General features: G+C 43.8%; 1 protein-coding gene across 5 annotated transcripts in view; it reads left to right on the top strand.

Annotated features, from left to right (window-relative positions):
- The window catches only part of LOC105478722 (TIAM Rac1 associated GEF 2), a 322,470-nt gene that overhangs the window by 96,377 nt on the left and 201,772 nt on the right, over positions 1-24,321 (top strand). The window contains exon 1 of one of the 5 annotated variants that reach the window (XM_011736305.3): positions 13,809-13,893. The exons of the other annotated variants lie outside the window; for them this stretch is intronic. The gene's annotated coding sequence lies outside the window, so the exon portion shown is untranslated. Of the gene's footprint in view, positions 1-13,808; positions 13,894-24,321 lie in introns of those variants that run through there. 5 annotated transcript variants of the gene reach the window in all.

The following is a 24,321-nucleotide window of genomic DNA, read 5'->3' on the forward strand; positions in this document are numbered from 1 at the left end:
GCGTGAGCCACCATGCCTGGCTGGGTCCGGTGTTTTAACCTCCAACTGGATGTCTTCATCTGGATGTTTGCTGGCCTCCTGCAACTGAGTGCTTCAGAAGTGAATGAAGCCTTTTCACCTCAGAATTGCATCTCTCCATGGAGCTCCTGCCTCAGAGCACGTGCTTTGGAGTCTGAGAGCCCATGTTTGATCCTTGGCTAGGTTAGTTAACCTCTTTTTCCTGCCTTGTCACATTGGCTGAGACCTCCAAGACAACGTTGGTTTATTCCTGGTCTTAATATAACGCATTCAGTTTTCACCGTTAAGTATGATGTTAGCCACAAATGTTTTCAAAGATGCTGTTTATTGCGAAGTTTTTAAAAACAGAGTTGAAAAATATTTTTCATTAGCTGATTACGAATTAATGTTTTTTTTTAATGTTTACAGGGTCCCTATTAAAAACAACAAAAACCAAAACCCACCATAATAAATCTAAGGAAATTTAAAATTGTATTTCAGTAAAACCTGTATGGGTCCAAGAAGCTTTCACAGTTAAAGAGGAAAAGGTAGAAATATGGTTTGGAGGGAATGAACTGATTATTATAGTTTGTTTAATCCATCGTATGCACTGATTCTTTATTTGCTGAATGGATATGCAAGTGATGTAAGTTGAGTTTTGCTGTTTTTTTATTCTTGGCCTTAAATGTATCTTCCTATTATTATTATTTTTTGAGACGGAGTCTTGCTCTGTCACCCAGGCTGGCGTGCGGTGGCATGATCTCGGCTCACTGCCTCTCTACCTCCCGGGTTCAAGTGATTCTCCTGCTTCAGCCTCCCGAGCAGCTGGGATTACAGGCATGCACCACCACACCTGGCTAATTTTTGTATTTTTAGTAGAGACAGGGTTTCTCCATGTTGGTTAGGCTGGTCTCGAACTGCTGACCTCAGGTGATCCGCCCGCCTTGGCCTCCCAAAGTGCTGGGATTACAGGCGTGAGCCACCATGCCTGGCCTGGAGCAATTCTTAAAGTTCAGACATTTAAAATGATTGTTGGAGTCAGGGTCCAGGGAGTTCGCTTTTGTCCTTAGGCATGACTCTCTATAACTTTTTCAGTTTCCCTTCACCTACTTGTTATGTCACAGTTTCCTGTCCTTAGTTCAAGAACATTCTTCCAAGCTGCCTTAGCCACTTGTCGTGTCCCAGGAGGAGCATCTTTGGTGTTAGATCTGATTCCGTTCTTTTCTTCTTGAACTATTGCTTGTAAATGTTCAATGTAGATAAATTTTCTGAGCTTCAATTTTCTCATCTGTAAAATGGGGGCAGTAAAATGCCGACCTTGAATTGAGTTGTGAGGCTTCAATGACATAAAGAAGTTGGCAGCATAATTAGCGTAGAGAAGGTCCTCAGTAAACTCTGAAGGTGACCATCTTTCCTTTCCCTCGAGTTCAATAGCTCTGCAGTTTTCTGTTTTGAAGGATTAAGACTTTAAAGTGTTTCTGTATTTCTGTTGTTCTGAAAAAAAAATCACCACTCCCTCTCGTCACCTGGAACTAAATGCACTTTTCCCTTAAAGTTGCAGGTCAGCATGAATAGTTCTCAGTGTGCTCCTCTGGGCTTGTTTCTTGGTTTCTAGTTTTTTTTTTTGAGACAGAGTCTCCCTCTGTCGCCCACGCTGGAGTGCAATGGTGTGATCTCGGCTCGCTGCAACCTCTGCCTCCTGGGTTCCGGCAATTCTCCCTCCTCAGCCTCCTGAGTAGCTGGGATTACAGGCGCGCACCACCACGCCTGGCTAATTTTTGTATTTTTAGTAGAGACGGGGTTTTGACATGTAGGCCAGGCTGGTCTTGAACTCCTGACCTCAAGTGATCTGCCCACCTCCGCCTCCCAAAGTGCTGGGATTGCAGGTGTGAGCCACCATGTCCGGCCCTCGGGGCTTGTTTGTGAGTCCTTCCTTCTTCTGTGTCCATTGCTGCTCTGCATCTTTATCTGAAGTTGCTGTTGGCCGGGTCTTTGCTCTCCATTCTGTTTTTGGAGTACCTGGTCGACTCTAAGGAATTCTTTTGTTTCTCTGTTTTCACTTTTAGGATCAAAAGAGGCAGTTTCTTTCTCCAGTTGTAGGAGAAAAGAGAGTTTAAGATTTTCCTTCTGGCTGAGTTGTTAAATAAGGAGCATTAAAACAAACTTTTATTGAAGGGCACAAATCCTGGGGTGGAACTTGATGAATTTTCCCAAAGTGAACACCCCATGTAATGAGGATGGTAATAAGTTTAAGAAAAGTCTGACGGCCCGAGCTTTCCTAAGCCTTCTCACCCCTGTTATCCTTCAGATGACACATGTGTCATGAGAGGCATTTCAGCCCCTGGTGCCCTCTGACCCACCATCTGCCGGCTAGTTCTGTAGGGTCTGGTTGGCCTGCCCTGCTCTCCCGCCCCTTCCCCCAGATGGGATACCTGGGGTTAGAGAGACTGGCTCTTTGTTCCCAGTGCCGCCTGCATTTCAGTAGACATAGAGACATAGGATGCTGTATTTCCGCTCTCCCTTAAACGGTCTTCCTTTTGGGCTAGTTGGAGGTGGGACAGATGATGCAGAGAAGATGCTGTGCGAAACACTGGCTGTGTGCATGCTCCCTTTGCTTTCTGTCTCTGTTCAACAAAGTATTGAAACTACTAAGACAATGCTGATATCAGAAGCTGGTATGAAAAAGCACTGTGTTTTTGATTAAGATGAAAATACTAGACTTTGACTTTTAAAAATGAAGAGTAGGCCTGGCCAGGTGCAGTGGCTCATGCCTGTAAATGCAGTGTTTTGGAAGGCCAAGGTAGGAGAATTGCTTGAGGTCAGAAGTTTGAGACCAGCCAGGGCAACCTAGTGAGACCTTGTCTCTACAAAAATAAAAATATTAGCCAGGTATAGTGGTGCACACCTGTAGTCCCAGCAACTCAGGAGGCTGAGGTGTAAAGATCCCTTGAGCACAGGAGTTTGAGGCTGCAGTGAGCTGTGATTGTGCCACCACACTCCACACCACTGCTCCAGCCTGGGTGACAGAGTGAGAGCCTGTGAGCCTGCTTTTTTTTTTTTTTTTTTTTTTTTTGGCGATTGGGTCTGACTCTGTCACCCAGGCTGAGTGTAGTGGCGTGATTTCGGCTCACTGCAGCCTTGACCTACCAGGCTCAGGTGATCCTCCTACCTCAGTCTCCTGAGTAGCTGGGACTACATGTGTGCGCTACCACACCTGGCTAACTTTCATATTTTTTTGTGGAGACAGGGTTTGCTGTGTTGTCAAGGCTGGTCTTGAACTCCTGGGTTCAAGTGATCCTCCCACCTTGGCCTCTCAAAATGCTGGGATTACAGATATGAGCCAGTATGCCTGAACCTGTCTCTTAAAAGGGAAAAAAAAATATGTTTTGGTCCTATGAGAAAGTTTTGATGACCAGAATTGTGCTTTCATCCCTCTTTAGCAGTAATCAAGCTCACTCCACTCCGTTTTCTGTCTTCCTCTGAGTCCGAGATGTAAGAAATTTCTTGAGATCTTACATGAGTCTTGTCTGGAAGACAAAATGCTGATGGCCATGGTGGGGAGGAGGTTGCCTCCTGAGGAGCGTGAGAAGGTTCTTTGTCTGCACTGAAATTTCCCGGAAGTTTGGATAGCTAGGTAAAAGTTGCCAGAAGTGGGGTATAGGTCCAGGGGGATTAGGTTTTCTTGGACCTCATGCTCATACAATTTGAATGGGAATGGGTGTTGGGGGTTGGGGAATGGTGGGGGGGGGGTCTTTATTTGTTTTTGTTTTTTTTTTTTGAGATGGAGTCTTGCTCTGTCACCTAGGCTGGAGTGCAGTGTCGTACTCTTGGCTCACTGCAAGCAAGCTCTGCCTCCCAGGTTCATGCCATTCTCCTCCCTCAGCCTCCCGAGTTGCTGGGACTACAGGCGCCGCCACCACGCCCGGCTAATTTTTTGTATTTTTAGTAGAGATGGGATTTCACCATGTTAACCAGGATGGTCTCGATCTCCTGACCTTGTGATCCGCCCGCCTCGGCCTCCCAAAGTGCTGGGATTACAATCGTCAGCCACTGCGTCCAGCCATGTCAGGGGCTCTTTAAAAAAAAAATACAAAAAGATCTTTCTTCTGTAACTTCTACAAGAACATTTGTGACTGCATTGTTGGGGCCCTTCCCAGAACCACAGGAGGGGCCCTGAAGCTTAAGCATCGTGAGTTTAATGTAACTTGTCTCTTCCTAAATAAGAGGCAGAATAAAGCAGGGTGTGCCTGTGGCAAACTGCTTACTTCCTCTAAGCTTTATGCTCAGAAGCAAAAAGAGTTGGAAAAGTGTGTTACATTCAGAAGACTTGACAAGTAGCTAGAAAGTGCCTAGGCGTGGAAAATGCTTTATGCAGTTGAAACTCAACTGTAGTTCCTGTTCAATGTAACCATTTTTTCCAAACTTCAATTTGGCAATAATTTGTACTGTAATTTGTTATTACAAAGCGACCCTTGACCGAAACCAATTAACTTTGAATTTCTTGCCCAGACTGTTATATTACGAAGTTTTAGAGGCATTTTCTGAGAAATTATATTAAATTTCCATGTTAATTAGGACCTTGAGGTATCCTTGTGTCAAAGAAGATGCATAATCTTCTCTTCTTTGGCAATTACTTTCTCATCTTTCCCCCCTCTCTGATTAGTCTTCATATCTGTTTCCCTATTTAGATAAATACTTCATCAATCAGGGATTAGAATAATCTCATTACCTATGGGAATTCTTCCGTGTGGCTCAGGGCTGTAATGGAGCTGTTAGGGGAGCCATTATCATTGAAAGCACCACTTAGTGACCAGATGGCCTCATTGGAAGCAACTTGCCCAATGTCAGGGAAGAAGACATTTAATGAGGCCTAATGGCCTAACACAAGCTGAGTAGGCAAGAGGGGAATCCTGGTTTTGGTGATGGTGGTGCTTTGTTTTATCTTCAGCAAGAGCACAAATCTTTTTTTTTTTTTTTTTTTTTTTTTTTGAGTTGGAGTCTCACTCTATCTCCTAGGCTGGAGTGCAGTGGCACCATCTCGGCTTACTGCAACCTCTGCCTCCCAGGTTCATGCGATTCTTGTGCCTCAGCCTCCCTCGTAGCTGGGACTGCAGGTGTGCACCACCGCACCCGGCTGATTTTTGTATTTTTAGTAGAAATAGGGTTTCACCATGTTGACCAGGCTGGTCTCAAACTCCTGGCCTCAGGTGATCCACCTGTCTTGGCCTCCCAAAGTGCTGGGATTACAGGTGTGAGCCACCCTGCCCGGCCGAGAGCACAGTTCTTTGTTTTGGTAGGAAAAATAGAGCTATTGGAAGTGAAATAACAGGTCTTCATATCATGAAAATGATGGCAAAAGTCAAAGAATGAGTGTCATTCTTTGTCATAGCAGAATTTCTTATAACGAGGGAGCTGGGTGCTTGTAATGCCTGATGGAGCGAGGGCAGCCACCATTCAGGGTTTTCAGCTCAGGCAAGTTCCCTATTTTTTTGGATGTAGGTTTCAGTGTCCACACTGCCCGTTGTTCTAAGTGCCAGTGGGGCTCTTGGATATGCTTGCCAAACTCATTGGCTTCTTGGACAAAGCCAGAATTTGAATCCTAAATTAAAGGTGAAAAACAAGTCTCTAAACTCATTAAGCTCCATTACCATTCAAGTGGGGCTTTTATACAGTTTCTGACCACTTGAATTACAGAAAATGATTGAAAAATTTTTGGGTTTTTTTTTTTCCCCAGGGGTTGGGGGAAAACTTTATAAAACTTGTTCATGTTTGTGGTGAATTGAAGCCTCCTCTGCTTATTTTAGTCCTTGGAGAAATGAGATTAAATGGGGGTTCAAACTGTGTTTTTCTAAGTGTGACAGTCATTTCCATGGGTTTGAATTTTGCCAAATTATTTTTGGCTGGCTCCATACTCACTCCGAAGACAAAGGGTGTGGTGGAAAAAGCAATATTGAGAACGAGTAAAACAAGGAGGAATTCTGTATTGTTCTGAATTTCTGAGTGTAATCAGCGAAAGAAAAAGGAATTAAAAAAAGAAGAAAGCCTTATAAAAGATAGTTGTCATGTTCATGTCAGTTTTGATTTGATCACAGCTGTTTATAGACAGATGACTAAAATTCATGAACTTTATTACCCGTGAATACTTGGTAAACAATCTTTAGCCCTAAGTTCTTAAAACACTTTAGTTAAAATACGAAAAATAAGATTTGTTTTACGAGCTTCTCCGTAGGTTTTCCCTCCTCATTTGAGGTCTTCACGGTGCCAGTGCAATGTAGACCCCATTAAGTCAGTTTGGAAATTTTTATTTTTAGCATGAGAGGAAAATAAGTGGTCTGCTGGCACCTACTTGCTTTCAGATAAATTAGCAAATAGCCTTAGTTGAAACAGTTTTGTATTGGAATCTGTTCCCTCACTCTGGCAGGCTGGCCCAAAGCCAGTGTTACAGTTTTACTCTACTTCCCATCCTCCAACCAGACTTTTTTTTAAAAAAAATCTTTGAATGTTTGTTCTTTATGGGAGAGGAAAGCCTTTTCCTGTGGCCTCCTGGCTGGTATGCTCTGTTCCTGTTTTAGGGGTTGTGGACTGTTGCACCCGGTCCCTTTCAGGCGGCTGCCTCAGGTATCACAGTCCTCATTCAGTTATATTACCGCAGACCCGCCCCAGGAAAAACACAGGTTGTTCCTGGAGCCAAGACTAGAAGCTTGTCTTCCAGGGCTTGGTGCGTTTGGCCTCTGCAACTTCCAAAGCCCATCCCTTAGTTTAAATTGCAAGTAGGGGCTGGGCACGGTGGCTCTGGCCTGTAAGGCTGAGGCAAGCGGATCGCCTGGGGTCAGGAGTTTGAGACCAGCCTGGGCAACATGGCGAAACCCCATCTCTTCTAAAAATACAAAAATTAGCTAGGCATGGTGGGACCTGTAGTCCCAGCTTACTTGCGAGGCTGAGGCAGGAGAATCATTTGAACCCTGGAGGCGGAGGTTGCAGTGAGCTGGGATCGCACTGCCGCGGTCCAGCCTGGGTGACAGAGCGAGACCCCGTCTCAAATACATAATAGCAAGCAGGATCCATTGGCCAATCCATTCTGTCAGGGAACTTAAGGAGATGAAAATCGTATACATTTTATGGTGTACAATGTACTGTTTATATATGTATATATATACACACACACACACATTGTGGAGTGGCTAAATAATATATGCATTACCTCAAATACTTATTTTTTGCTGTAAGAACCCTTAAAATCTACTCTCTTAGCATTTTTCATGTATACAACACATTGTTAGTAACTGTAGTTTCCATGTTGTACAGTAGAGCTCTTGAACCTACTCCTCCCGTCTAATTGGACTTTTCTGTTCTTTGAGCAACATCTCCTCAATCTTCCCACCCTCCAGCCTCCCTCAGTTACTTTCTAGAATAGTAGTAGTAATCATCATGATGATTACTTCTTTGTGAGCCCCTGCTGAGTGCCAGTTGCTATTTTCAAGTTCTTCATTTGCATAATTTTATTATGACACTGGGGGGAATGCATTATGACCTCCACGATGCAGGTGAGGAAGATGAGATTCCAAAAGGATGAGAAACTTACTCAGAGTCACATAGATGGGAAGAGGCTGGAAGTGGATTTAAATCAGGTTCTGCTGACTGTGCACTCACCTGCTGCCCCCTGTGCCTTCCACAGAGCCAAGGGGCTTTTAGAGATCATCTCATCCAGGGGCTCTCAGCGCTGGCTACACATGAGAATCATCTGTGGAGTTTAAAACAAAGATGCCCTTGGTCTCCTTCTAGGCCAGTTCATCAATCTCTAGAGGGGCCAGGCGTGGTGGCTCATGTCTGTAATGCCAGCACTTTTGGGAGGCTGAGGTGGGAGAGATCACTTGAGTCCAGGAGTTCGAGACTAGCCTGGGCAACCTAGTGAGTCCCTGTCTCCGCCAGAAACAAAACAAACTTAGCCAGGCATGGTGGTGCGTACCTGTAGTCCTGTCCACTCAAGAGGCCGAGGCAGGAGGCTTGCTTGAGCCCAGGAGTTTGAGGCTGCAGTAAGCAGCGATTGTGCCACTGCACTCCAGCCTGGGAGACAAAGTGAGACTCTGCCTCAAAAAAAAAAAAAAAAAAAAAAAAAAAAAAAAAAAAAAAAAAGGAATCTCTAAGGCAAGGATCCAGGCCCTGCTATGTTTTAGGAGTCCCCCAGGTGATTCTGCTATGCGCCCAGGGTGGTCTGGTCCCAATCTTTCAGTTTTCAGAAGAATCTGAAGCCCATTCATTTCTTCCGGTTACAAGCAGGGACTTGACCCTAGATCTCTGACAGCTCCCTTGGTCTCTTCTTATTCCTGACAATCAAGTCTAGATACAGGAAACTTCATCTGAGAGGCTTCTTACCCCATAGTATGCACATGCCACTGGATACCTGAGGGCCATGGCATAGTTTTGAAGGATTGCAGAAAATCAGATGGTTGTAATACGATCTTGTGGATATTGGCCAAAACATGAATATGTTACAGTAAATGTGAAGCATGCCTTAGATTATATCCCTATATATGTTCACAAATGTAATAGTAGTTTGTATGACTCTTCCTGCTTGCTAGTTTCTTCACATATCTGTCATCATCAACATAGCTGGGGAGAGTTTCACTGTTTTTCACAAAAGATGAATACAAGAGGTTACTCGTCCTGCCCAATCACACAGGTTGTTCCTGGAGCCAAGACTAGAAGCCTGGTGTTCTCCTTCATGGTTTGGTTCTCTTGCCACAGGACCACACAGCTATCTTTGATTTTAAGACACATGATAGGACCATACTGCAGAGCCCTTTTGAGTGTAGAGGCGATCATTGAGGATGCTGCATTCATACAACTGGACTGTTTTTTATTCGTTTAGCTGAACTGTGTCTGAACATCTTTGGTCAGCTGGGGAGAGTTCATGTACAGTTTTTCTTCTCTTCCCATTGTGGTCTTAGCTGCTTTTGAAACTCATCTTGTGGCCGGGTGCAGTGGCTCATGCCTCTAATCCCAGCACTTTGGGAGGCAGAGGCAGGCAAATCACGAGGTCAGGAGTTCCAGACCAGCCTGGCCAACATGGTGAAACTCCATCTCTACTAAAAATACAAAAATTAGCTGAGTGTGGTGGCAGGTGCCTGTAATCCCACCTACTCTGGAGGCTGAGCCAGAATTGCTTGAATCCTGGAGGCAGAGATTGCAGTGAGCTGAGATCGCACCACCACACTCCAGCCTGAGCAACAGAGCAAGACTCCATCTCGAAAAAAGAAAAAAAAAAAAGAAACTCATCTTGTACCTCCGAATATATTATCCCTCTCTATTAACTTTGTGCTTTGCTCTCTGTTTTTTCAGTGTTATCTTTCAGATCACAGCTTTGGTATTTAGCATGGTGCATTTTATTTCTCCTATTCGTTGGTGTTTCTTTTCAGCAATCATTTTAAATTTCTTTTTTTCTTTTTCTCTTATTGAAAGCGCTTTTTCTTTTTTTTTTCTTTTTCTTTCTTTCTTTTTTAAGTTGTCTTTTGTCCCATAAATGGTTTCCTTTGTTCTATTTGTGCATTATGGCCATTTTTTTTTTTTTTTTCATATTCTGGGTTTTCCTCAAATAAGTTGTGAATTTAGGTGGTTGGTCTGTTTTAATGAATTAAGAACTCCATAGATAAACTGGGAGGGTTCCCTTTGATTTTCTCGGTAGTTGTAGAGTTTCCAAAATAGGGCTGTGTGAGTAGCAGGCAGACCCTTCTTGCCTCTGCGATGGTTGAAGACAGCGGGTGGTGCCACAGTGCTTTTACCCCTGTGGGGAGCCGCCCTTTCTGTGGAGGTTCAGAACTACCCTTAACTCTTCTCCAGCTTTCTCACTTACATGTTTTTCTTGGGCATAGTACCCTTTTTTTTTTTTTTTTTTTTTGGTTTTAGCCATAACCAGTGGGTACAACCCACTGCTGTGGCGCCCAGCTTTAAGGGTTCTGTTTTAAGGAGGTAGAGGAGGGGCAGGCAGGAGCTAGCAGGGAAGGGCATTGCAGGGCTCAGCCCTCCTGCTTGTAGTTACCGTTCATCACCCTGTGACTGCCCCACTGCCTGCTCCCACGCCCTTGCCTTTGACTCAGAGTTTGACACCAACACTCCCGTAGAAGGAGGTCTCTCACCTCTTGAGGTTAGGGCTGTGGTTTTCCCTGTCTTGTCTTTGCTGTTGGTATGATTTTATCTGCCCCCTCTTTTCTAGGATTTCATCAAACTTTCTGGTTCACTGCTGGCTTTTCTTCCTGTTTCCAACATTGCTGTTTGTTTTATTTTCTTTCTTTAAGGTAATTGTCTTCCTTGTAATTTTATGGCTAGCCTGGGAGGAAGGGCACTCTTTGCTGTCTTTCGTTTGTTTGTTTGTTTGTTTTTTTGTTTGTTTTTGAGATGGAGTCTCACTCTACCACTCAGATGGAGTGCAGTGGCGTGATCTCGGCTCACTGCAGCCTGTGCCTCCCAGGTTCAAGCGATTCTCCTGTCTCAGCCTCCTGAGTAGCTGGGACTACAGGCATGTGCCACCACGCCTGGCTGATTTTTGCATTTTTAGTAGAGACGGGTTTCACCATGTTGGCCAGGCTGATCTGGAACTCCTGACCTCAGGTGATCCATCCACCTCAGCCTCACAAAATGCTGGGATTACAGGTGTGAGCTACCGCGCCCGGCCCTTTGCTCTATCTTAACAGACGGGGAGAATTGGAGCACAAGGAGCCTGCTCACATACTGTTCTGGGGTTTGGCTTCCAGGAGCTTCTGTGCTTCTCTAGGAACTCTCTCCTGATCCTTCTGTGCCTCTGTCGGGTGGATAGAGAGACGTTACTACCTGTAGGAGAGGCCACCTGTCCGTGTGGCAGCTGCCCCTCCCGGACTTGCCACTGCCTCTTGCGTTTTGATTTGCTGCTGTTGTTTATTCTTGTTGGAATCCCGGTGTGAGATGAGAGATGCAGGTAGGAATTGGAGACGTTTGCAGATACATCTGTGGAGATGCCTTTTATTCAGATTTGTGAAGATGTATGTTTGGGGTAAGTAAGCGAATGGGAAAGAGTTGAGGAGGATTCCCAAGTTTCAGGTTTGGTCTGGGGTCAGGACAGAAAACATCTTCACGTGGGCTTTTTAAATCCCCTCTATGCAGTGTTTGTTCCCCTCAGCATCTCCTTGTCCCAGACTCATCCAGAAGGCGGCAGCCCCTGATTGTCCAGCACCTGGAGTTCCTTTTTTTTTTTAATTTTACTTTTTTGAGATGGAGTCTCACTCTGTCGCCCAGGCTGTATGTAGTGCAGTGGCGCAATCTTAGCTCACTGCAACCTCCACCTCCCCAACTCAAGCACTTCTCCTGCCTCAACCTCCCAAGTAGCTGGGATTACAGGCACGCGCCACCACACCCGGCTAATTTTTATATTTTTAGTAGAGACGGGGTTTTACCGTGTTGGCCAGGCTGGTCTCGAACTCCTGACCTCAAGTGACCCGCCCGCCTTGGCCTCCCAAAGGGCTGGGATTATGTGTGTGAGCCACTGTACTTGGCCAGCACCTGAAGTTCTTTAAGCCCTAAACTTGACCTAGTGAGGAGGAGAAATCCTCTTGCCACACCACCTCTTCTTTCTTCTCACAAACCTTCAGAAAAGCCCATTGATGTCTTGGAACACCCTGTTTAAAGAGGACGGGAAGTACTTTCCCTTCTAAGGCAGAGAGAGAGAGAGAGAGAGCGAGCGCGCGCAAAAAGAGAGAGAGCAGAAGACTTGAGTGAGGACCCCCAGGTGCTTCCACTACTTTTTCTCCCTTCACTTCAGGGAGGGAAACAAGGAACAAACGGGGAACTTGCCAGTGAATGCAAAAGGGTATAGGCTCTGCCAGTGCAAACCGTTGGGTCCTGTAGAGCTCAATGGCAAGCACTGATGTCAGTGGGCCTCAGCAAGGTTATTTTATTTTATTTATTTATTTATTTTTTGGAGACAGAGTCTTGCTGTCGCCCAGGCTGGAGTGCAGTGGTGCGATCTTCACTCACTGCAACCTCTACCTCCCGGGTTCGAGTGATTCTCCTGCCTCAGCCTCCCAAGTAGCTGGGATGACAGGCGTGCGCCACCACAGCCGCCTAATACTTATATTTTTTTGTAGAGACAGGGTTTATATGTATTGGCCAGGCTGGGGTTTCGAACGCCTGACCTCAAGTGATCTGCCCGACTCAGACTCCCAAAGTGGTGGGACTACAGGTGTGAGTCAATGTTCCTGCCCTATTTTTTTTTAATTTTAAAAAATTATTTTTATTTTGTAGAGATGAGATCTCACTATGTTGCCCAGGCTGGTCTTCAGCAATCCTCCCACCTTGGCCTCCCAAAATGTTGAAATTACAGGCGTGAGCCACCGTGCCTGGCCAAGGGTCATTTTAAAATTTGGATTGTATATTTTGCCACTGTCCTTTGTAACAAGATATTGTTTGGAGCAGAACATAAATGGAGAAGAAAACAGCAAATGAGTAAACAAGGCTGCAAGGACAAGTGTGGCCATGAGAGGAAGAGGACGGAGCAAGAGAAGGGAAAATGGGGGTCAGGGGTGTCCTGGGATGAAGAAGTCAGGATTTGGCCCAGAGTGGCAGGCCTGGTGGCTCGAGGATGAGGAAGGTGGCATGAAGGAGACTCAGGAGGCAGCATGAGGACTGTGGGAGAATTTGGTTTGAAATATTCCAGAATAATATTTTCATAGTGTGGTCAATGGTGCAACAAAGAAAGAAACTCAGTGCATGTCTGAACAGAAGGAGATCTTGAAATCCTCAATCCACTCTTTGTTTTTTGTTTTATTTTGTTTTGTTTTGAGATGGAGTCTCACTCTGTTGCCCAGGCTGGAGTACAGTGGTGCAATCTCGGCTCACTGCAACCTTTGCCTCCCAGGTTCAAGCAATTCTACTGTCTCAGCCTCTTTAGTAGCTGGGACTACAGATGCATGCCACCATGCTGGCTAATTTTTGTATTTTTAGTAGAGACGGGGTTTCACCATATTGGTCAGGCTGGTCTCGAACTCCTGACCTCAAGTGATCCACCCGTCTCGGACTCCCAAAGTGCTGAGATTACAGACGTGAGCCACCATGCCCAGCCTTAATCCACTCTTTGAAAGGGGGCACGGCCCCTGTTTAAACACAAAACCAGAGGCTGTGCTTTGATTCAAACCTGGCTGCCAAATGCACATGCGGAAGTGGGCTGGGGCCTTTTATCATGTGACCTCCAGGAACTCTTGCCAGGGATGTGGAGCACAGTGAGAGTCATTGCTGCTTGTCACCTTCCTGAGTGAGAGGGTTCGATGGTCGATGTCTTCCGTGGAGGCCAGGAGGGAGTGCGTCTTCACAGAAAGCTGGTTCTGCAGGTTGTTCATACCTGGACTTTATTGCAGTCTTAAAATAAAATTAGATAATGGAAATTGGCTCTGTTTAGTCTCTGTTTTCTTAATTTTTACCCACTGAGTTGCCAAGCTTGCTCATTAGCAATGGGTCGTTAGTGCTGTAGTCACTGTGTGACTTGGCTGGTTCTGGAAAGTTTGTCTGACTTTACTTGCAGCTAAGTCTTGGCATGCCTGTTGCATTAACAGCGGCTAACCTTATTCTGAGGATATATTTTACCAGCCTGTTCTCACCCCCTGTTTCATAATTGTTAAAACGGTTCTAATTTGAAATAATAGCAGTCCTTCATTAAGAAAAACTTGGTGTAAATGGTTAGTTAGAAAGGAAAATAGGGTAGTTGACTTCAGGGCAAGCAAGATACTTTCATTTAAAACTTTCCTTTTAAATTACAAAAATCCCCCCTTTTTTTTTCCAGAAAAAGAATGTGGTAGTTATAGGCAAAAATGTATCTGAAATACATGTCACGATAAGAGAAATAGCACCATGATGAAAGTCTGAGTTGGATAAAAGGTGAGTAGTTGTTGCTAGTCTTAGCAACAGACTTTTCCAGCTCACCCTCTCTCTGAAAGTTAAGAGTACAAATATTATTGCTTTAGGTTCAGAGTAGGTGAGGCTGAAACTAAAATTCTCAGAAGGTAAGAAATTTCATTTTTTTCTCATCACATAAAATGGATCCTCCTGGTAATAATTTATCTCAATATTTATTTTTGTTTTTTCAGTAATTGATTTTGACATTAGAATTTAGACAATATTGGGAAGATGACCTTTGCTGATTTTAATATTTGAGGTTTCAAGATATTTATTTATTTTGTTGTATTTATTTTTGAGACAGAGTCTCACTCTGTCACCCACACTGGAGTGCAGTGACACGATCTCATCTTACTGTAGCCTCTGCCTCGTAGGTTCAAGTGATTCTCGTGCCTCAGCCTCCTGAGTAGCTGGGATTACAGGTGTGTACCACCATGCCTGACTAATTTTTGTGTTTTTAGTAGAGACAGGGTTTCACCACGTTGGCCAGGCTGGTCTCGTGACCTCAAGTGATCCACCTGCCTCAGCCTCCCAAAGTGCTGGGATTACAGGTGTGAGCCACCACACCTGGCCTCAAGATATTTAAAATCAAAACACTGACTTTGTAGCTGGTAATGGCCTAACTTTTTGAGGGAAGGTCTTGTGTATTCTAAGCTATAGGTGTCAAACCACATCCTTCTGCTGACTTCTTTCATTTATGGATCATGTCACCATCTCAAAAAATTAGTCATGGTCTGGATATAGACTGAGATAATCCTTTTGAAAAGAAAGAAACACGGTATCAGGAGCCTGAGCTCCATCTGCTTACTGGAAGGGGCACACTTGCAGCCAAGCAAGAGCCTGAGAGGCTGTGTGCTTTCCTAGCCTCTCATTTCCTTGCAGTGACCTAAGAAGCTTCGTGGTCAGCCCCATTGGCCAGAGATCCTCAAACACTGTTCCACGCAGTCCGTGATTTAGGTCTTCAGTGAGTGAGTGTCTGTGGGTGAGCCTTTCTGCTTTTACAGTGGTGTCTTTTTCTAAATGTACAACTTGGTTCTTATTTGAATTAGGGTAGGCATCTATTTTATTCCTTACCCAGATGCCCCATTTTAGTCAGTCTTGCTGCCTGGACCTATTCCTTAGAGTCCCCCATCTCTCTTGGGCATTGTTTTATTCATTGGTCTATTTTATCACCGTAGTTGTTCTCAAGATGTAACAGAATTTTATCAACTTCGGTTCTCTTCATTTCTTTTTCTGCATCCTGAATTAAATAATTAAAGTGTTTGACACAGAGCAAAGGGAGTGGAAAGAAGGTGGCCCTGACCTGTACCTAGTGGGCCTGGAGCAAAGAGAAGCTGGTTTTTTGGTTCTGATTGAGGACAAGCTGGGAAGTAGGGGAAGGTTTGACATGGCAAGTCTAAGAGAGTAGGTGGAAAGCAAACATGGAAATGGAAGCACTTAGTCTCCAGTGGAGAAGAAGAAGAATAGAGAGGGTGGGTCTCAGAGGCCAAGTCCAGAAGGCACAGTGCATAACGGAAAGGGAGAGCTTTGTGCGGGGCTTGCGCCCTGGGAGCAGAGCCCGCTTACTCCCATCCGTGGGTGCCCATTTGAGTGCATCACACGTGTTGGGTGCAGTAGCAGGCCCAATACATTTGTTACTTTGAATCTTTTCAACATTTCAAGGTAGGTTTTATTCTCCACATTTATTTTCCTTAGAGAAGGAAAGAATCTGAGTAACTTGCCCAAGGGTAAAAATGCACAGTTAATAATGAGTAGGCCAGGACGGAGACCCAAATCCACCTGGTTCCAAAACCTTCATTCTTTCTTCTTAGCCATCGTGTTTCCTGTAAGTCTACTTGCAAGATATTTTTGGCCCAAAATGCCCACTTGTTTGGCTGTGGCTCTTATTTTTTTTGAGACAGAGTTTTGCTCTTGTCACCCAGGCTGAAGTGCAATGGCACAACCTCGGCTCGCTGCAACTTCCGCCTCCTGGGTTCAAGCGATTCTCCTGCCCCACCCTCCGAAGTAGCTGGGATTACAGGCACCCGCCACCACGCCAGGCTAATTTTTTTATTTTTAGTAGAGACGAGGTTTCACCATGTTGGCCAGGATGGTCTCAAACTCCTGACTTCAGGCGATCTGCTCGTCTAGGCCTCCCAAAGGGTTGGGATTACAGGCGTGAGCCACCACGCCTGGCCGGCTGTGGCTCTTTTCTAACAAATGATTTCTGAAATCTCCCCTCTTTTAAAGACCTTAACAAACGTTTAAAATGAGGTAGCAGTTTCCCCAAGTCTGTTCTATTTAGAGGTAGCCCCCGAAACTCACCTAGCAGTTACCATTGTGGAAAGATCATCTCCTTTAGCACTTGTTACCTGTGGTCTCTGTGGGAAGGATGAAGAGGTAGGTGGGAAGAGAAGAGAAGGGCAATGGGAGAAGAATGTGTTAACTATTTAGTGCTGCTATACATACTTCATCAAGATGCACAACAAAAGTGCAGAATCTAATAAAACCACCAAGGAGTTATCTATTGTGATTGTACTTTTACTTGTACTGTTAGCATAGTATCAATGATGTATTTTAGGTGGCAAAATAATATTTCATATTAACATATAATTTGAAATTATATACAAGTTACTTGATATATTAGTTATAGGCAGAACTCTTTGATATCCTGATTGTCTCCTGATTATGCTTAATAAACTCTGAATAACCAAAGGATTAAGAAATTGATAACCTGGGCTGTCACAGTGGCTCACGCCTGTAATCCTAGCACTTTGGGAGGCCAAGGTGGGCTGATCATTTGTGGTCAGGAGCTTGAGACCAACCTGGCCAACATGATGAAACCCTGTCTCTACTAAAAGTATAAAAATTAGTCGGGCGTGGTGGTGCATGCCTGTAATCCCAGCAATTCGGGAGGCTGAGGCAGGAGAATCACTTGAACCCAGCAGGTGGAGGTTACAGTGAGCCAAGATTGCGCCAGCACCAGTGCACTCTAGCCTGAGAGACAAGAGCTAAACTCCATCTCAAAAAAAAAAAAAGAAAGAAAGAAATTGATAGCCTGATATGCAACATAGGAAAATCTCTCTTCTCTGCGATGTGATTAGCTGTACGTTTTATGGTAGAGGTAAATCTTAGGAAAATATTCCATAAGTTCCATAAATGCTAGGACCATGTTTGTTTTGCTGACTGCTATTAATTTAGAATCTAGGAGAATTGCGTTATTAATAAGTATTTGTTGAATGAATGTGTGCAAATGAATCAAATTTGTTTCTGAAAGCAACGTGCAGGGTACATCCTAGTATTGCAGGTTCATTCCAATATTTTGAACTTTTTATGATATAATAGGATAAAAATGGATTATTACAACTTTGAGCATCCAAAGTACTGAAACATTAAGGAAATATTAATATTTAGAAAGTTTGGATGATAAGAATACAAGTATTTATCAAGGCATTATAGTAAAGTATATATTTGCAGAGAGAGCAAAGGAGGAAAGGAACAGATAGGTAAGATGGTGGCATTTGGAGGAATTGGATTTCTGGATAAGGGGTATGTGGGAGCTCTTTAAGCTATTCTTGCCACCTTGCCACCTCTTTTCTGTTTTTGTCTTGTCATGTTGCATAGGCTGCTCTCGAACTCTTGATCTCATGCGATCCTCCTGCTTTGGCCTCCTAAAGACTTGAGATTATAGGCATGAACCACCGCTCCCAGCCTATTCTTGCTACTTTTTTTTTTTTAGACAGTCTTGCCCTGTCGCCCAGGCTGGAGTGCAGCGGCACAATCTCAGCTCACTCAACCTCCCTCTTCCAGGTTTCTCCTGCCTCAGCCTCCCGAGTAGCTGGGATTACAGGCATGTGCCACCACGCCCAGCTAATTTTTGTATTTTTAGTGGAGACGGAGTTTTGCCATGTTGGCCAGGCTGGTCTCGAACTCCTGACCTCAAGTGATCCGCCTGCCTGAGCCTCCCAAAGTACTGGGATTACAGGAGTGAGCCATTGCACCCGGCCTAGCAAACACCCTCTTGATTATGATTTGTCATCCGTGTTTATCTGTTGTGCAACTCACACTGGTGCAAATAACCTCGCCTGCTGGAGGGTTACACTTTTTATAGTCAGTAGTAAAACACTGTTGGGGTCAGGTGTAGTGACTCTTGCCTGTAATCCCAGCACTTTGGGAGGCTGAGGTGGGCGGATCACCTGAGATCAGGAGTTTGAGACCAGCCTGGCCAACATGGTGAATCCTCGTCTCTACTAAAAATACAAAATCTAGCCAGGCATGGTGGCAGGCACCTGTAGTCCCAGCTGCTTGGGAGGCTGAGGCTGGAGACTCGTTTGAACCTCGGAGGCGGAAGTGGCAGTGAGCTGAGATGGTACCACTGCACTATAGCCTTGGGTGACAGAGCGAGACTGCATCTCACAAACAAAACAAAACAGAAACCACTGTTGGGCTCTGTGAGCCTGGTTATGTGCATCCCCGCTCAGAGGCACTCATACTCTGTGCACTGATGTCGTCTGTCCTCTATTCCTTCTCACCTTACAGGTGACAGCCATGCTCTGGTTGGTGGGGAATTCACTAGGATGATGGCATCCAATGAAGCCTCTTTGATGAAAGCTGCCTTTTAAAGCAATTACTGTCTCTTGGCACCAAGTAATACTCAGCGACAATCTCAGATATAGAAGTTAGGTGAGGGGGAAGAAGGAAATTAGTGTGTGAGAAAGAAGAAAGGGAATTGGGAAATTATTTGGTAGAGGCATGCCATGAGTATTTGCAGGTATGAAAGGGATTTCTATTCTGTAGAAGTACAGAGTGTTTTTTTTGTTTTTTGTTTTTTGTTTTTTTCTTTGAGACGGAGTCTCACTCTGTCGCCAGGCTGGAGTGCAGTGGTGCGATCTTGGCTCACGGCAAGCTCCGCCCCCTGGGTTCAAGTGATTCTCCTGCCTCAGCCTCCCAGAAGTACAGAGTTTTGAAAACTACAATAATAGAGTCATGACATCAAGGATCTGCTATGATATTGGTCAATAAAGTACTTAAGGTTGTGGCAGTTTGTTGTAAAGTGTCATTTTGGAATGTTCCAGGAGAGGACAGAATATTTGTTTGAGTTTTTATGATATTGGTGAAAGAGAAGGCAGGGATGCACAGCTTAAGGTCTATGATTGAATTATGGACACTGGGTTAATTTCTATGGTCGACACACATATTGAGGAAATGATCTGGAATGTTATTTTTCCTAGTTTGTGTGTGTGATGGATGGGAACATGCTGTGGCTGCAGGAAGCCCTGGGACATGATTTTTGGCTGTGGAATTGTGATCTGCAGCCATTTCCTTCACTTGGGGAGTCATTGTTTGGGTGTGTTTTGTGTTACAAGAGATTTGTCTGGATCACTGTTCATTGCAGAACGTAATTCATTAAAACAAGAAGCGTGTGTGTCTTTCTGGGCCATGTATATTTTCTAAGCTTTTGTGTTATTCCTTTCGTGACACTTGCTGAAATCAAAATACCATACTATAACAGCAGTTTAAAAGATTCCAGCGTCCTCTCACATGTCACAAATATTATCGTGTTGCTGTACAAAAGTTTTCCAAAGAAAACTAATAAGGACATGCTGATTACTTGTGAAGTCCGTGAGGAATCCATTTTAGAAAGCGAGGTTATAGAAGATTGAATAAATATATTTTATTATCATGTTGTGTCTTCAGTAACTAAAACAAAATAATTAAAATATTGGCTTCTTGGTATAAGTTTGGGGGTTTATCTTTGGAAATAGGAAATGGCTTTTGGTTTCGCACGTGAGATTTTTGTGCCTGTGCTCCGTTAATGCACATATTTAAACTGTAAAGATCTTTTCTATAAGGAGACAAAAACTGGCGAATGTTAATGAATGAAGGTATTAGAGAGAAAGAAGTGTTTAATAATAAGTTGAGCATCAGGCCAGGTGTGGTGGCTCACGTCTGTAATCCCAATGCTTTGGGAGACCAAGGTGGGAGGATCGCTGGAGGTCAGGAGTTTGAGACCAGCCTGGGCAACACAGCAAAAGCTTGGTCTCTCCTAAAAATAAAACACATTTTCAGGCATACTGGTGCATGCCTGTATCCTAGCTACTTGGGAGTGTGAAGTGGGAGGATCCCTTGAGCCCAGGAGTTTGAGACTATATTGAGATGTGATCACGCCACTGCACTCCAGTCTGGGTGACAGAGAGAGAAACCCTGACTCAAAAAACAAAACAGCAACAAAAAAAGAGTTGAGCCTCTATGGCCAGAAAAATCTATTCAGAATTAACCATGTTCTTCCAGAGTGTTTCTACTTTACAAATAGTTTATTAAAACTACCTTTTACTTTTTTTCTGTATGCTCTATGATGCTGTCTAATTGATTCTAATGGAACTCCTTATTGTTTTTCTGTCTTTTTTTGTTTGTTTGTTTTTTGAGACAGAGTCTCGCTCTGTCATCCAGTCTGGAGGGCAATGGTGCGATCTCGGCTTACTGCAACCTCTGCCTCCCGGGTTCAAGCGATTCTCCTGCCTCAGCCTCCCAAGTAGCTGGGACTATAGGCAACTGCCACCACGCCCGGCTGATTTTTGTATTTTTAGTAGAGATTGGGTTTCACCATGTTGGCCGGGCTGGTCATGAACTCCTGATCTCAAGTGATCCGCCTGCCTCGGCCTCCCAAAATGCTGGGATTACAGGCCTGAGCTACCACGCCCGGCCTTTTTTGTTTTTCTTTTGGGTCCTGGGAATTCAGAGGTTTTTTTGGCTCACACCTGCTTGTTTCCTGTTTCCAAGTCTTGCTCTTCTGCCGTTTTTTTACACTCTGACCAATGACAGTATAATGACACCATCCATTTATCTCTTGACCAACTTATTCTTTTAATAAACTTTTTATTGTAGAACTATTTTAGATTTACAGAGTTCTTGCAAAAAATAGTATAAAGAGTTTCTGTATAATCCATATCCAGCTTCCCCTATTATTAACATCTTATATTATTATAGTATATTCATTATAATAAATGAATCGATATTGATACTTTATTATTAGCTAAAGGCCATATTTGATTCTCATTTCCTCTGTTTGTCCCTAATGTCCTTTTTCTGTTCCAGGAGCCCATCCAGCTTATAATCATCATATTATCATCATATCTCCTTTGCCTCCTCTTAGCTGTTATAGTTGCTCAGACTTTTCCTTATTTTTGATGACTTTGACAGTTTTTGAGGAGTATTAGATGGTTTGCTAGTAGAATGTTCCTCGATTTTCTTTTCTTTTTCTTTTTTTTTTTTTTTTTTTTGAGATAGGGTCTTGCTTTGTCATCCAGACTGGAGTGCAGTGGCACAGTCTTGGCTCACTGCATCCTCTGCTTCCCAGGTTCAAGCGACCCTTCTAACTCAGCATCCCGAGTAGCTGGGACTATAGGTGCATGCCACCACACCCAGCTAATTTTTATTATTATTATTTTTTAAATTAGAACTGGGTTTCACCATGTTGCCCAGGCTGGTTTTGAACTCCCTAACTTAAGCGATTTGCCTGCCTCAGCCTCCCAAAGTTTTGGGATTACAGGCATGAGCCACTGCAGCTGGCCACCTCAATTTTCTGATTAAACTGGGCTAATATGTTTTTGAGAAGACCACAGTGGTAAAGTGCCATTGTTTTCATGTGATATCAGAGGTGCATACTATTAATATGATTTGTCACTGTTGATGTTAATCTTGATCATTTGATTTAAGGTAGTATTTGTCGCATGTTTTCTACTGTAAAGTTACTCTTTTTCTTTCCATAATGTACTTTTTTTTTTTTCTTTTTTTTGAGACAGAGTCTCGCTTTGTTGCCCAGGCTGGAGTGCAGTGGCGTGATCTTGCTCATTGCAACCTCTGCTTCCCAGGTTCGAGTGATTCTTCTGCCTCAGCCTCCTGAGTAGCTGGGATTACAGGTGCATGCCACCATGCCTGGCTAACTTTTGTATTTTTAGTAGAGATGGGGTTTCACCTTGTTCGCCAGGTTGGTCTGGAACCCCTGGCCTCAAGTGATCCACCCGCCTCTGACTCCCAAAATGCTGGGATTACAGGTATGAGCCACCGCACCTGGCCCCATAATGTACTCTTTGGAAGAAAGTCACTCTGCATAGTCCACATATGTTATCTATAATCCTACATGGAGAGTGTCTGTTCTCCATTTACTTATCTGCTCAATCCTTTATATCAAGATGGATTCATGGCTATTTATTTTATACTTTAGGTTATAATCTAATACTACTTTTGCTCCAGTTATTCCTGTTTTGACCATTGGAGCTCTTTCAGGTGGCTCTTGAATTTCTTTGACATACCCCTATCATTGTGGTTTTTCCTGCCCCAGTGCCAAAATAAGGCATTTCTCCAAGGAGCCCTGGTTCCTTGGTGTTAGAATGCTATTAGAAACCAAGATCTGGGTGTAAGGTGTAATCATTGCTAATGGGATGTTGGTATTTCTGATTACATGTATTTTAATGTGTGTTTCCTATTCTTGTAATTAGATGTGTGAGTGTCAAGTTGCTCCATCTCAGGCCAATTAAATCAGAATTTCAGAGAATGGGGTTGGGCATTAGTATACGGTTAGTTCCCAAGGTGATTTTAACATGCATCCAGAGAAGCATTTCTAGCCTGTAAAACTCTTGAGGGTAAAGGGAAGTAAATATTGGATAAATGTTTGTCAGTGTTCATCTTAATAATTAATTGATTTGGCAAACATTTCTTGAGTCCCCGTCACTTGCCAGTTGCTATACAAAGCACTGAAATAAAAGAGTCCTTGACGTTAATAAAAATGAAACATACTATATGTAAGCACTGAGCTAATTACTTTATGTAACAGTATTTCATTAAATCCTCAAACAACTCTTTACCTTAAGTCTGTTTCGCCAGTGAGCAAAACTGAAGCTCTGAAAGATTTAAGTAATTTACCTGCGATCACTAAGCCGTGGAGCTGGGGTTTGAACTCACATCTGTGAGTCTCCAAAGCTCATGATGATCATGACCCACTCTACTGTCTTTCTCAGGGCTCTCAATTGATAATTATGTTAGGATGAGATACATTTTGTTCAAGAAGCCTCTGTAGGGTGATAGTCAGAAATATACAATATGATACTGAGTGATGAGTGCTATGATAGAAGCACAGAGAAATGGTATCTAACATCAACTGGAGAGGAGAGGGTGATCATGGACGGCTTCACAGAGGAGAAGGCATCTACCCTGTAATTTGAAAGATTATTAGGAATTAACTATGCAACATGGAAAGGGAGAAGATGTTTCAGGCATCAACACTAGGAAATTAACATTGATACAATAATATTAACAAAACCGTACACTATTTGGACTTTCCCCAGTTTTTCCACTAATGTAGGTTTTCTGTTCTAAGATTCAGTCTATGATTCTATATTGCAGTTAGTTGTATTTCCTTAGTATCCTCCCGTGACCATTCCTTGTTTCTTCTTTGTCTTTCATGACCTTGACACTTTTGATAAGTAATGATTGGGAATTTAGTGGAATGTTCCTTTGTGTGTGTGTGTGTGTGTGTTTGAGACAGAGTCTTACTCTGTCACCCAGGCTGGAGTGCAGTGGCATGATCTCAGCTCACTGGTACCCCTGCCTCCCAGGTTCAAGCGATTCTCCTGCCTCAGCCTCCCAAGTTGCTGGGATTACAGGTGCCACCACACACAGCAGATTTTTTATTTTTAGCAGAGATGAGATTTCACCATGTTGGCCAGGCTGGTCTTGAACTCCTAACCTCAGGTGATCCACCCACCTCGGCCTCCCAAAGTGTTGGGATTACAGATGAGAGCCACCACACCCAGCCTCTATTTGTGTTTGATGTTTTATCAGATTAAATTAAGGTTATGGATTTTGGACAGAATATCATAAAGGTTTGATAAGTCCCTCTCCTTGCACATGGTAGGGACACATGGTATTAACACGACTTACTACTGGTGACATTAACCTTGATCAGTTGGTTAGTGAGGTGTCAGCCTGCTTGGTGTCAGCCATAGTCAAGTCACTATTTTTTGCTTTCTCTATTCATTAGAAGCAAGTTGCCAAGTCCAGTTTATACTCAAGTGGAGAGTATTTAACTCCAGATTCTGGAGGGAGCAGTATGAAATAATTTGTGGTCATATCTGAAAACTAACATAGTGTCTAGCAGATTTTGGAGATAAGCAGATATACTGCATTGTAAATATCTTGTTTCTCCTTAGTTTTACCCGCTGCCTACTACCTTTATTATTCAGCAGGCTGCGGCAAGTATGGCTGTGTTCTTTTAACGAGGACTTTCTCTTTCCGCCATTCCTTCTATTAATACATTTAATAGGCTGGGTGTGGTGCTTACGCCTATAATCGCAGCACTTTGGGAGGCCGAGGTGGGCAAATCACCTGAGGTTGGGAGTTCGAGACCAGCCTGACCAACGTGGAGAAACCCCA

Source organism: Macaca nemestrina, chromosome 5 (genome assembly GCF_043159975.1).
Source record: "Macaca nemestrina isolate mMacNem1 chromosome 5, mMacNem.hap1, whole genome shotgun sequence".
NCBI lineage: Eukaryota > Metazoa > Chordata > Mammalia > Primates > Cercopithecidae > Macaca > Macaca nemestrina.